General features: G+C 43.0%; 1 protein-coding gene across 6 annotated transcripts in view; it reads left to right on the forward strand.

The window, feature by feature from the left end:
• The window catches only part of LOC148019545 (Rab3 GTPase-activating protein catalytic protein), a 248,219-nt gene that overhangs the window by 205,841 nt on the left and 28,334 nt on the right, over positions 1–14,044 (forward strand). The gene's annotated exons all lie outside the window — the stretch shown is intronic.

The following is a 14,044-nucleotide window of genomic DNA, read 5'->3' on the forward strand; positions in this document are numbered from 1 at the left end:
CCCTCCATCACAGTAACCTTCCACCATGATTGAGATTTACGCAATCCCCATACAGTATTAGCTTTAGTAACCAGCCATTGATGATCTTTAATCAGGAGATGATACACCTAGTTAGCCGAGGCCTTTTCCAAATTCAGCCGGCGTGCAAGGTCCAGTCCTACCAGGGACGATCCGAAGCAAGGGTAGGAAAGGGTTGTCTGCTCTGGAGCACCATCAAAAGCTATCCCCATAAATCATGGTATCCACAAGGGATCCTGAAAAGCCTCCTGGCTGTACGAAACGATATCAACACATTGCGACTGGCAAGGGTGGCATCTGCAACTGAAGTCAAGCCCAAACGTGCCATGCCGTTAAATTTTGGTCTGAGCTCATGTTTGCCTTCCCAAGAAAGTAATCATGAGGCTACCAGCAATTCCAGTTGAAAAGAGTTAGTAGCTAAGCGGTCCTCCGCTGGATGCCGCTGAGCCTTCTGGAGAACCAATTTCCAAGAACATACCAAATGAGCAAGCAGGGATGATGAAGGACTAGAAAACCGAGAGTTTGCATTAAGAACATGCCACCAGGAGCTCCAAATTTGGGTATTACTATACACAAGCCCGTGATCCTCAAGAAAATAACGGGCTATAAAGACCCACAGGTGATGATCCAAGCACATGGCACAAAAAAGAGACCAACGGAGTGTCAGTATATGAGTTTCAGCATCCAAAATAGCCCCACCACCCATGCGTTTGGGGGTACATGCATGCGACCAAGAAATCCATGAAATGCTTGCATGCAAGGAGTCCTTCCTCCATAACATGAAACGAATGTACTGAGTAAGAGCATTCAATGTGGTAGTAGTCCAAGGTAGCAATGGCAAGAAATATGTGAGCATTGGCAACATAATTGCCTAAGCCACTTTGAGGCGAACATCGAAGGACCAAGCCTGTGACTTCCAATACAGAAACTTAGCTGCCAGTTTCTGTGAAATCCACTCTAGTAGTTGCTTTGGCCAAACATCAACACCCAAAGGGTATCCAAGATGCCTGACAATGGAACCACGGGGAACAACCATTCCCTGCCAGTTCAATGACTGCAAATCTAACTCGGTGCAACTAAGAATGGCTGATTTCAAAGCATTGATATGAAGACGAGAAGCATGACCAAAGAGAGTCCAAATATCTAATGCTTTGCGAAGATTATCCTTGTCCATACGCAAAATCATAAAGTTGTCATCAGCCAAGGATTGACTAATGAAATATTGTCCAAAAGGAAGAGACAATCCAGCTAACTGAGTAGAAGTTGCCATATGAGATAACATCGAAAGAACGGGATGAGTCGCAAGGGCAAAAAAGAGAGGGCTCAAAGGGCAACCCTGTCTCACAGAGCGTGCAAGGACAAATGGCTCGGTAACACCACCATTCAGCATAACTCGCGAAGAAGCCGTAGCACTAATGGTGTAGATCAAACGAGACATCCGAGTACCAAACCCCATAGTAGACATAAGTTCTGCAATGAAAGACCAGTCTAAATAATCAAAAGCCTTTTCCAGGTCCAATTGAATCAATACCACCTCCAGAGTGCCTTGCATAGTCAATAGCCATTTGCACATTTAAGACATTATGCAGAATGTTTCGGCCCTTAATGAAACCATATTGAAGAGGATGCACAATGGCAGGAATATGCTTATGGAGCCGATTCACTATCACTGTGGAAAAGATCTTATACATATAACCCATCAAAGAAATTGGTCGCTAATGTTTCAACATAGACGGTGAAGGAACTTTTGGAAGTAGTTTGATAAGTCCTTTCCATGAGGAAGGCATGAACCCCATTTCCCAAAACTGCTGAAACATAGTCGTCAATGGTTTCACTAGTCGGGTAGCAAAAACCTCAAAGAATTCATTGGTGAGACCATTCCGAATGGTTTTACCCGAATGGTTTCACCAGTCGGGTAGCAAAAACCTGAAAGAATTCATTGGTGAGACCATCCCAACCAGGACTTTTATCCTTGGGCAAGTGTAACAAAACATCCATAACCTCCACCTCACGAATATCTGTCTCCAAAGTAGTTTGCATGTCATGTGGAACCTGATTGTGAACCAAATCATAGAAAACTGAGCGGGCATGAGTAATTTGGTCAGAAGGTGAAGGAGTAGAACCAAGAAGGTCTAGAAAATAATTCCTACACATATTCACAATAGTCTGAGGATCAATGACCATTTGACCTTCTGCATCCTGGAGTCTAGTCATATTCTCTCGAGCAGGAGTTGCATGGAGAGCTCAAAAGAACTTATGAGTCTGACAAGCACTATCTTGCAAATTCTCAGTCAAATTTTGCAATTTGGCCTACCGATAAGATTTCAACTGAAACTCTTTAATAAGATCAATCAAACGCATAGCCAATGGCAGCAAAAATACATCATCTGGAGTCTCCACCAGTAGAGAACGAACCAAAGCCAATAATTCCTCTGCTGCTTGTCGACGCCGCCGACTAAGAGAGGCATGATGGATCCCATACTACCGAACAACTCGCTGCACATCAGAGAGCAATCGTTCAAAAGAAGCATTGCCCTCAGAGGAGAAGTCCAATAAAAATCTATCAATCAATTGCTGCATATAACCCTGAAAGATTGAATGCTTCAAATAAGACGAGTTGAAACGCAAAGGGAGTCTATCCAGAAATTGCTTAAAAGGTACAATGGGTTGTACAAGCATCTCAAGCTGTAGAGGAAAATGGTCCGACAAGGCATATTGCTGCAACACTTTCATTTCCAGCATCTCAGGAAGAAAAGCATCATCTTGCATGATATACATGCAGTCCAACCGCGACCATGTAGTTGTATACTGCGGAGAATGAAAAGTAAACCCTATAGAAGAAGGGTGTAGCCATGACCAGAGATCTTGCTTAAGTATGGCAAGAGCAAACACATTCCACGCACGGCTTTCCGAAGCATCCATCACCGAATGCTCTGATGTGGACTGTGAAGGATCAACACACATATGAAAATCCCCCATCAAAAAACCCCATCTGCCAAATGACAAGGAGATTTGCAAAGTATTCCAAAGATCCCGGCGGGATAAAGGGTCATTTGGAGCATAAAGCCCAAGTAACCATAAGATCTCTCCTTCAAATAAAACTTCAATCACCACAAAACGACCATGTACATCATTTTTAATAAGAACAGGCTGATATTTCTCATGTACAATCATAAGCACACCAGAATAATGATGGCATGTGTCCCTGCATAAAACAAGTGAAACCCATGGCAATCTACAACTTTTTCTGCTTCACCGTGACTCTTGTGCTCAACAACACACAAGGCATCCCATTGATTCTCATGCAATAAACTCCACATGGCATGTTGCTTATTGCGAGAACAAATACCTCGCACATTCCACGTGGCTATCTTCATGTGTATTCAAAAAAGAAAATCAGGAACGAGGCAAAGCTTGCCTTGATTTAACCTTTTCTACTAAAATGTCAAGGACTCCCTCATCCAAAAAATCAGCTAACACGGGCAAAAGAGTTCTGACGGCCAGATTTAGAGGTAGACAGTGGGATGGAACGGGGATAACGACGATCCCATGGGGTAATCACGTTACCTCTAGCATCAAAAGCCAACTTAGCAGGTGGGCCCTTCGGACCATCCATATATACTTTCCTAGTGGGTTGATTGCGAGGAGCAGAAGAAACCATAGCATGAGTAGTGTGCTCTGAAGACAACATGTCTTTCCTGCGCATATAAGTATGCAAGGAATCTTGTGAAGCAATAGACACAGTATCCGCCATGCCAGCATCAAACCTTTTACCTTTTTTGGCACGTACATCTACCCAATCATTGTCACGGGAATCCAAACCCGAAACATGTTGTTTGCCTTTATCCAAAACTTTAGGTGGCTGGGTCGCATCCTGCGACGGCGCATCAAGCACCATATCTTCCATGGGAGGCAAAACATGCTCAGCATCTGAAGTTGGTTGCTTCGCTAGACATTTGTCCATAAAATGCCCCAATTTTCCAGACGAAAAACAATGCCCTGCAAAGTTACCCCATTTCAAACGAAAGTGCAAAGGTTGCATGCCAGAGCAATTAAGACGTAACCAAGCAGGCCTTTTCCGAGCAGTGTCCCATAACATACACAAATGGTTACGATTCGTGGCCCTTAGGCTCAGGGGAACCAAAACAGTGCCCATAACGGCCATGGCATACTTTAACAGTGGCCAATAGACAACCGGACAGTTTTCCACTTCAACCCACACTGGGCATTCGCGTTGAAGCAAGCGCTGAAAATTTGCCATTGGGCACCATGGCACAACATGGACCAAACGGTGATCAAAGAACAATGGCAGATTAGTCAGCAAATCGGCAGGATGCTTCTCGGATTTCAACAGCACCTCATAAAAGCCTTGGGGCCCAACAAAAATCTCTTCAACACACTCCCCTTGTAGTAGACTTTGCAGCCACTGGCGAATATAGGAAAGCACTGGGATCCTAGCAATGAAGAAGAGTATAACAGCACGTTCATAAAACACTGAGAATGAGCGTAAAACATTTTTAGGATCCACAGCAAAATATCTTCAGTTTCAGAGTCAAAAAACGCTTCATGATTATGTTGAACATAATCACCAAGTAGAGTACTGGCAAACTCCAACAAATGCTCCCAGTCAACATCCTGAGAATCCACAGAATCAGAAGCAACCTGAGTATAAGAATGTTCCTGATGATCCATTGTATCTTCCGAAGTATGCTTGGTGCGTTTGCCCGCAGCCTAGAAGTTAGGACCAAGTGGCATCTCCTCTGTGCAAGGAACCTTATCCTCTGGTTCCTCTGTTTTAGAATCCAGACCAAGGGCTGCCACCGTTTGGTCAATAAAGGCCATGTCCAGACCAGCCATATTGTATCACCACTTTAACAAGAGATCTGAAGCTATTTGCAGGGTGCTCTCTTTCTCTCTTCACGTGACTTGTGTGATCAAGCACTCCCTTTCTTAGACGATGTCATTTGCTGGCTAGGGTTTACTGCAGCGCGGTGCCACTCTAGATTTAAGAGAAGCACGACCAAGAGAGCAGCAGGACGGTCGAATTTGGTGGGCATCTGCAGGGCGAAACGTTATAGGGCAGGAGATCGGCGCTTCAAGTCGCAGCTCTGTCCAACAGCCTATGCAGGTCCACACAACGGCATTGAAGGTTACACGCAGTTCAGATGGGCGGTGCTATGGCCTGACGCACAGGTGACGGCAACTCTTCCATCGACATTCTCTCTCATTTTTTTCGTAGAAGGTAATTGTATTAATTACGAAAAAAAGGTACAAGGTTACATGATTACAAGATTACAAAATACATGAGGGCACTAGGCCAACGCGTGTAAAATCTCAGTACTAAGCCACAAAAAGGCTACACAAATCATGGCAAAGACCCAGAGGAAATTGCCATATGCCAGGGAAGCAAGTCCTCCCGAGTGAGCAAGTCCGAGTGCCGAATGAGATCTATCTACCAATGCAAGAGACCTTTAAGCCGGGCAATATGTCTCGGTACATTAGAGGCCGAATCAAAAAGAAAGGCATTCCGCATGGTCCAAATGTGCCAGCAGCCCTCCAGTATTTGAAAAAGTGGAATAAGATCTTCATATGCAACTATGGCGGTGTGGGTAGTTTGGGCGCACAAAAACCCAATCAAAAGGAGTTAGTGAGGACCCCACCACTGCGCGCCAAACTTGTGACAAGAATGACCAGATCTTCTTGGCGAGCGGGCAAGAAAGAAATCGATGTCGGGCCGACTCCACAGTAGTGGTACAAAAGAAACAATTGCCATTCGAGATTCTACACTTGGAAAGGGCCGAGGCAAGAGGAAGGGCCGAGACATACTGGGACTTTTGAAATCTCCCAAACATTTGTATGCAACATTTTGGTCTCATAGGCCAACTTGGCCTGTTGTAGACGTTAATATAACTCTCTCTCTCTCTCTCTCTCTCTCTCTCTCTCTCTATCTATCTCAACCTTCTCTTTCTCAAACCTCTTATTTGTATGATCCTTCATGTATGATGTATCCACTCCCATTGATGTACTTGTAACATGTAGGTAATAGTAGCACATGTTGCATATGTGGCATTAGGTTTTGGCATGTTACCCTTAAGTATTCATCTTATATACTCTAATAGCATTGCTATTTAGACTTTAAACATCTATTCTATTGTATTTAGTCCAAAATAATCAAGTTTTTTTTTTTTGGGTACTAATATTTTACCGTACCTTATAAAATTTGAAGGTTGGCACCATATTTCATCGTATTGTACGGTATCGTACTTTCGTGCTTGACAACTATGGTGTGATCTTATTAGCAAGCCAAGCTTAAGGCTTTGAGAGAAGGCTTGCAAGATAACTCTTGCTAGTCACATAAATTTGATTGTGGCCTGCATGTATGCTTTGCATTGGAAAATATGGTATGGCCGTAGAATGCCGATAATTAGATGGTTACAGATGCTTAGACTATCGTGTGTCTGCATGGGCAATATTTTATGGATCTTCTCAGTTTGCGACAGCCCATTCTGACCAAATTGCCCATGCTCGTTCAATATGTTTGATGCATTGATCCAAGAGAATATGATCTTGACATTTCAAGCTACTTTGGAGGCCAATATTCTTGAGGATGAGGTCATGGATGTCTTGTTGCATCTAACCAAGGATAAAAGCCATGATTGGCATGGTCTCTCAAATCATTTCTTTGAGACTTATGCTACTTGCTTGGCCAAGTCTTTCACAACTATGTGCCAGGAGGTTTGGTCCACTAGAATTATGACTGCATCTTGGAAGGAGGGCATTATTATTTTGAAACATTGAAAATTGATCTCGTGAATGGGAAGCATGCACAACATCTTCTTCAAGGTGTTGGCTAATTGCCATTATGAGTATCTCTCTACCATTAACATTTTGAATGAATGTATAGATGAGTGTTGACTATGTGCAACACTTAAATTTGGAGGTTGTCCTTTTTGGCTGAGCTCATGAATACTATGGGCTTTGAGCCTCGCTCGCATTTCTCACTTGATATATACTATCAGTAGGGATTCCTTTGCTCAAGTCATGCTAAATGGTGGGGTCACTAAGCCCTTTGCAAACAAGGCTGTCCTCTAAGTCCCTTCTTGTGTATTCTTGCTAGTCATCGTGTTCTCATGATGTTGTCACATTTGGCTGATAATTGAAGCTGGTTGGCTTATCCCTTCTGTCAAATTAGCATCTTGTTGGGCAAGCATTGGTCGATGATACCTTTATGATGTTGAAAGCTGATTTGGATAACCCTTGTAAGGCATTCAACATCTAGGACTTGTTTGGTCAAGCTTCAGGGCTGCATATCAACACTTCGAAGTTATCTCTCATCAACTATACTAAATTTGGTCACATGCCATGGGGTGGTAGGGGGAAGTGGTTGAAAAGGGAATATTACAAGATATATGGGTTACCCTTTGGATGTCAATGTTATGCCTAAACAATTGTTGCGATGGATCTTTGACAAGGTGGAATCCAAATTCCTTTATTAGAAATCTTAGCACGGCCTTTCAATGTGCACCTCAAAGTGGTGCAAACAATCATGCTTCCAATGCTTGCTTTTTATCTATCTCTCTTGCATTGGTCCAAGAATAGTTTGTGGGAGACTAAAAACATGGGCTGTGCTATTGTTTTGGATGTGGAGACTCACATGGTTGCCTTCCATTGGTCATTGTTTCAAGGTATGTGTGCGGGTCATCATCCTTGGATCTCTATTGTCCGCTATTTTCTCTTGACTAGGGTGTTGTGCATGGGAACACTAAAATCCAAGGGTCCTGGTGGTATATGCTCAACATTGATCAACTAGTTATTGTACCATCCTCTCTTCTATTAACCCATTTGGTGTGCTCATGGAAGGTTGTGCTTTAGAAGGTGGTTTGGCATTTAGTGGAAGATCGATTGCATGCCGACTCTTTGCAGGCTAAATTGTTGGTTGTTTCTAGGTTGGGAAGGAAAGCAAGATGGTTGCCCCAGGTTTAATCGGATGGCACAACTAGGATTGATTTCTATTGAAACCAGCCTTCCTTCTTGGAATGGGTGGTGATAACCTGATTTAAGAGTTAATTACAACAATAAATAAATGCACATAAAATGAAATACACACTTTACCATAATATTCTTGGACAGTAGACACCTGTTGGCCCCAAAATTGGCACCCCTTGCGGTATTTCTTTAGATTTCATTCAATTGGAAGGAGTAAAACTCAAGATTCTTCAATCTTCTCCTACTAACCAATTGCTCTTGCTGTCATACATAACCAGCAAGCCTTTTGGGTTATTTACCCCTTGATTCACCCAGGACTTCTTCTCCAATTTGACCCTTGGCTAGCCAAATGCTGCCCCAAATCAATTTGGGATGGGCTGGCTCCTGAAATCCCTTGATAATCCTCAATTATCAGCTGCTGATTTCAGTCCCTTGAGCCTCCAATCTCTGGCACGGATCCCAAGGTGGTTGCTAAACCCTAATTTCTGCTGTAAATTAGAGTTTACTGCAGAAATTACAGATCAGCCCACCAAAAAAGGTTGGAATCTCCTCCAAATGGCTGAGAATTGCTGAGAATGGCTGAGCATAGGCTGAAGGAGATGAGAGAATGCTATAAAGAGAGAAAATTTTGAGATTTGTCGCGAAGAACTGATCAAAATCAGCTGCTACCTTGCTATACCAACCCCAAACGGATGCACCAACAAAATAGGAGCATCAGAGACTGTGATCTTCAGGAGAAAGTGCATCAGCAGCTATTGTCAACTTCCCAAGGTCAAGAATATGCAATCTCGATCACCAAAATGGTCTCCAATGGCTGGGAAATGGCCCCAAAAGCTAGCAGCAACAGTCCAACACCTCTTTCCAACAGCTCCAAAATAAAAAAACGAGATTTTCCTCTCTCTTTAGCCCTATTTAACCTTTCCCCCACTTGCATGGGAAAGTCTTGCCAAGTGGCAGCTTTCTTAATCCATTTTTAGCAATTTTCAGCCATTTAATTAATTTTCAAAATTAACTAATTCTGAAAATTAATTCAGCCCTTAATCCATGCCCAGAAAATTGACCTTGCCCATCCAAAAATTAATTGGCTAGGCCATTTGCAACCCAAAGTGGTTCCATGCATTAATTGACCCTTGGACAAGCATTAATCCATTAATTAATGCCTAGTCCCTAATGTCACCACTGACACTTAATGGCCAATTAATAGTCCTAGGGGCAAACTGGCATCAAAATTCACCTAGAATCTAATAAGTGTGACTTGTTACAACTTTTGCTTTTGACACCCATCTTTTTCACAGGGTCCTTCGGTCTTCAACTGTGAAAAAGTAGCTTGCACCTCACATGTGCAACACATGTGCATCTTTTAATTGCACATTTAATTAATCCTTTAATCAAATGTCAATTAAACATAAGCAAAGCACCAAATTTTCACGTCCTCGTGACATCTATTGTTGATGAAACACTATTAGCATGAGGTGTCTTGATGTCTTTTCACAGTGTTGAATGGGTTTTTTGGATCCCTAGTAGATACCATGGTTTATGGGACATGCCTTCCTTGGATTTGGAGGATCAGCAGCCTTTCCCTAGCCTTGCTCTAGATCATCCCTAGTAGGATTGGAGACTTGTGGACCAGCCATGTTTGCAAGGGTGCTTTTGTTATATAGAAGTATCACCTACTTGTTAGGGATCATTGCTAGTTACTAGCTAGAGCTGATTTTTTCTGGGGTGTTCACAAAAGCAGGTTATGGCAGAAATTGACTATTATGGAAGGATGGATTGATAAAACTCCATTCAAATGCAAGGTCTTTCTTTGGAGAATCCTGATTGGTGGTTTTTTTCCTACCATTGGGGGGGTCTTCACAGCATAGGTTTATCTCCTATCCATTGGCTAGGTACATTTGGTCTCTCGTTCAAAATTTGGCGAAAAGTGGTGGAACCTCTTATGCGTCCCTTTGATTGGGTGTTTGACAAGGCAAAACTTTCTACTCTTGCGCAGGCACACATGAAGATAATGTTCCATTTTCTCAAATTTTGGCATTGTTGCCATAATTAGGTCACCTAGAATACCGTTTTTTAAAATTCGAGTTCTAGTGTTCCAAGTCATGTCACGAAATTGAAAGGTCTTCTCCACTAATAGTTAAGCCTTCTCCCTTGGAAGGATCTAGTTTCCTAGGATACAAGTACAATTGTTTCCTCACTTGTTTTTCCATCTCTTTAGTTCGTTATGATTTTTGTACTCTTGTAGTTTTACAGCAACTAATATAATTACTCTTTACGAATGCGAGAGAGAGAGAGAGAGTGTGTGTGTGAGAGAGAGAGAAGAAAATCGATGGCGACGGTGGACTCTATTGCGCGCGGCCAAGGTTTTGTGCCAAAGCCACTATTCTTGGCATAAGCGAACTGCAGAAGGGCAGTCATGCCACACTGAAGACAGATATCTAGTGCAGAAGTAAAACAGTCGTTGAGTCGTCAATTGCTGGAAAGAGAGCAGGGACTGGCAGTGACGATCTTTTGCCCCTTGTCGCCTGGGTGTTTGGGCCCTAGCACCGTCTGGCTTGCATCAAGACTTCCCTGCCGGTGGGTGGACCTGCACATGCCATCAGTTTGTGCTGGAATTTCCCACACTGACCCCCTGTCTCAGATCATTTGCCCATGCTGCACACACAGATTCATCTGTAGTGTGCCCTTCTCTGCCTCTCCTGTGGGGGGGCCAACTATCAATCAGAGAGAGTAAGAAGGAGAGAGAGAGAGAGAGAGAGAGAGAGAGAGAGAGATGGCTTAGAGCCATCGTGTATCTTGTAATCATGTAAACTTGTACCTTTTTTTCTTAATTAATACAATTACCTTTTACGAAGAAAAAAAAAAGAGAGAGAGCAAACTTGTGGTCCGCCAACCTACAAAACAGGGGTTAGAGAGAAGTTTGTGCTCAACATCTAGTTCTATGATGGATAATCTGCTGGTGACAAATGGTATCGATATGGCTTTTCTTGACCAGCATATGGGGAATGAGAATGACCAAGTTCAGCCGGACTCAGATAGTGATTCGTTGGCTGAGGATTCCAGGCCATTGACCGATGGGGATGAGATAGGTAAACATCAGAAGATGTCGTTTGAAGAACCGGTATTATGCCCCCCAAATTTGCCTTAGCCAGAGGTTCATGCTTCTGGTTCACAGCGTGATGGGTCTCTCCAGTTCATGCTAGCCACTGCCAATCATCTTATGTCCGATTATGTCCATGTTAATGAGGGCAAAGCTAACTCTTTATTGGATGGGGATTATGTAGTTGCAGTCATGGGAATGGAACTGGTCCTACAGTAGATTGCTGCTTTACATGAGAGGGCAGCCATCTTTTACTTTACAGTAAGAACTCCCTTGATCACCAAGATTCGTGCTTGGTTGCAATCCATGCTTGTAACTGTTGAATAGTGCCCAGATGATGCTTAAGGACATATGCAGGCCCCTCTTGTTGAAGAGATTTATGACATTCCAAAGGGGTTTTTTGAGGTTCTTTTTCGTTCCTCGGAAGTGCGGGCTTCCATTATGCAGCGCATTCCTTTGTTCTTGGATGGGCAGCTTGTTCACATGGTCCCTTAGAGGCCCATAGCTGAGTTTCAAGGAGTGTTCACTGTTGAGGGAGGCATGCCCAATTTGGGTGGAGGTGGTTGATTTTCCTGCGCATCTTTGGAGAATCCTCCTACTGGTCTTGAGAACCCTTGGTCAGGTGTTGGTGGAGCCTTGGGTGGCTTCCCGCAATAGGAACAGGGCATGCTTGCTTTGGGATACAAGGAAACCTCCCTTGACTAAAATTCGTTTTGAGGTTCCAGGACTACAAACTTTGATTTATGAGTCGAAATGGGGTACTTTTGGTGGACATTATTTTAGATGTGGTCAATTTGGCCATTTCATTTCAGAATGTGACAAAAATCCTAAGGTTTTGCAACGAACTATAGATCCAACCATGGATATGCAAGACCACCATCCTCAACATATACTTCAACAGCCTCAAGCTCATCCTGAGATGCTTCCCCAACATGGTGGTGATGAAGGAAAGGAAGAGGTTTCTCAAGTTGGTCCTGAGCGTGCTTCGGTTGCAGTTGAGTCGAATGTGGCTCCTCGGGAGGATTCTTGGGTCTCAGTGGTTAGACATAATGCCAGACAGGCTTCTCGTTCGACTCCTGCCCACCCACCACCGCACCCAATCACTCAGACCTTTCAACGCAGAGGTAGGGGGTTTTACATGAATCCTCAATCTTCACATGCACCAGCAAGGGATGATAAAAGGATTTCCGATTCTACTTTGCACTTTGATACACCAGGGAGGTTTGTGCCTCCTAGGGATGTTTTTTGGTTCACAGCAACAACAGTTTCCTTCTCTTGCTTTGATTGTTGGCTTGTAGAGGACAGACCTTGTAGATGTAATCCGAAGTGAGATTGAGAGATTCAAGGCAGTAAAAGCTATAGATGTAAAAAGAAAAGGGAAAGCGGTGGTTCAGTAGTTTTTCTCATTTCTAATTTATCATGAGAATTGCTTTGTGGAATGTGAAAGATATATCTTCTGGCAGCAAGTAGTATCGATTGTGGAAAGTTGTGTTTGCTGGAAATTGGGATGTATTTTGTGCTGTGAAGCATAAACAACACGCTTTGGTTGGATCTTCTTATGTTTATAAGGATTATGTAGTTTTTTTCAGTGGTCAAGCTCCACATAAATCTAGAGTTATGTTGGCTGTCAAATCCTTCTTGCAACCATCATTGGTTTCTTAGGACCCTCAAGGCCGATTCGTGATTCTAGAAATATGCTTGGGAAAATATAGTGCGTTTAATGGATGAGCAGGGTGTTATGGTGACCGATCCTGCCTCCATCATCCATATGAGTGTTGACTTTTATAAGTCCTTACTGGGTCCGCAAGAGATTTTTTCCAATGCTGTTCACTCTGCTTGCCGATATATTTGCGAGTTGGTTAGTAATTAGGTTGAACCAGAATGGGTGGATTTAACGGAGGCTAATATTTCAGAAGATGAAGTGGAAGAAGTGTTGTCCCACTTGCCCCGAAGGAAAAGTCTTGTCTAGGATAAGCTTCCTAATGCGCTATTTTCAACTCATGTAGAGCAGCTTAAAGACTCATTAACTCGCCAGTGTCAGGAAGTGTGGAATTATGGTATGATGCCATTGGATTGGAAGATTGTTGTCATTTGGTTGTTGCCCAAGGTTCCCTCTCCAACCTATTTAAAACAATGGAGAACCATTTCTATTATGGATTTGTTATATAAAATCTTCTCCAAAATCATTGTCAACAAATTGCATAAAGTTTTTCTACACTTGGTTCATCCACGTCAATATGGTTTCATTAAAGGTCAGAATATAATACATAACATTTTGAATGTGCAACTAGGAATTGACTATGCCAAAGCTTCAAGCCAACAATAGTTATGCTTCAGCTTGATATTGAGAAGGCATTTGATCATGTTAGTTGGTCTTTTTTGCGGCAATTACTATCTACAGTCCTTGCATGTTTCTCTTGTTGATACCATTAGTCAAGGTGTTGTGGCTCATATTGCTCTTAATGGAGGGATCACAAAGGAAATTGCCTTCTTAGGCAAGGCTTTCCTCTCAGCCCTTTGTTTTTCGCTTTGGTCACTCACTCGATGCTCTCATTGTTGGATAAGTTGGTTGATCAAGGCGAGATAGTTGGCTTGTCTCTTCCCGGTGGTACTCAACTTGTGGGTCAATCTTTGGCAGACGATTCTTTTATGTTCCTTAAGGTGGATCACACTAATGTTAATCTGGCAATGGTGGCATTGAATCTTTTTGCTTTGGCATTGAGTCTTCATATTGATACTCAGAAATCTACACTACTCTCCTGTACGGAGAATGATCTACAGGCCTTGGGCAGGCCTTGAGCTGGCATGGAATTGTGATCTCAAAGGGAAATATAACCGGACACGCGGGATATCCTATCAATGTGGAGGTAGCTCCCCATGCCTTACTGGATTGGATGGCCTCCCAGATTGATAACAAGTTCATGTACTAGAAATCTCAAGGTT

This window comes from Lygodium microphyllum, chromosome 19, assembly GCF_053477565.2.
Source record: "Lygodium microphyllum isolate KBCC chromosome 19, Lygodium_microphyllum_v1.1.10, whole genome shotgun sequence".
In the NCBI taxonomy this organism is placed as follows: Eukaryota; Viridiplantae; Streptophyta; class Polypodiopsida; order Schizaeales; family Lygodiaceae; genus Lygodium; species Lygodium microphyllum.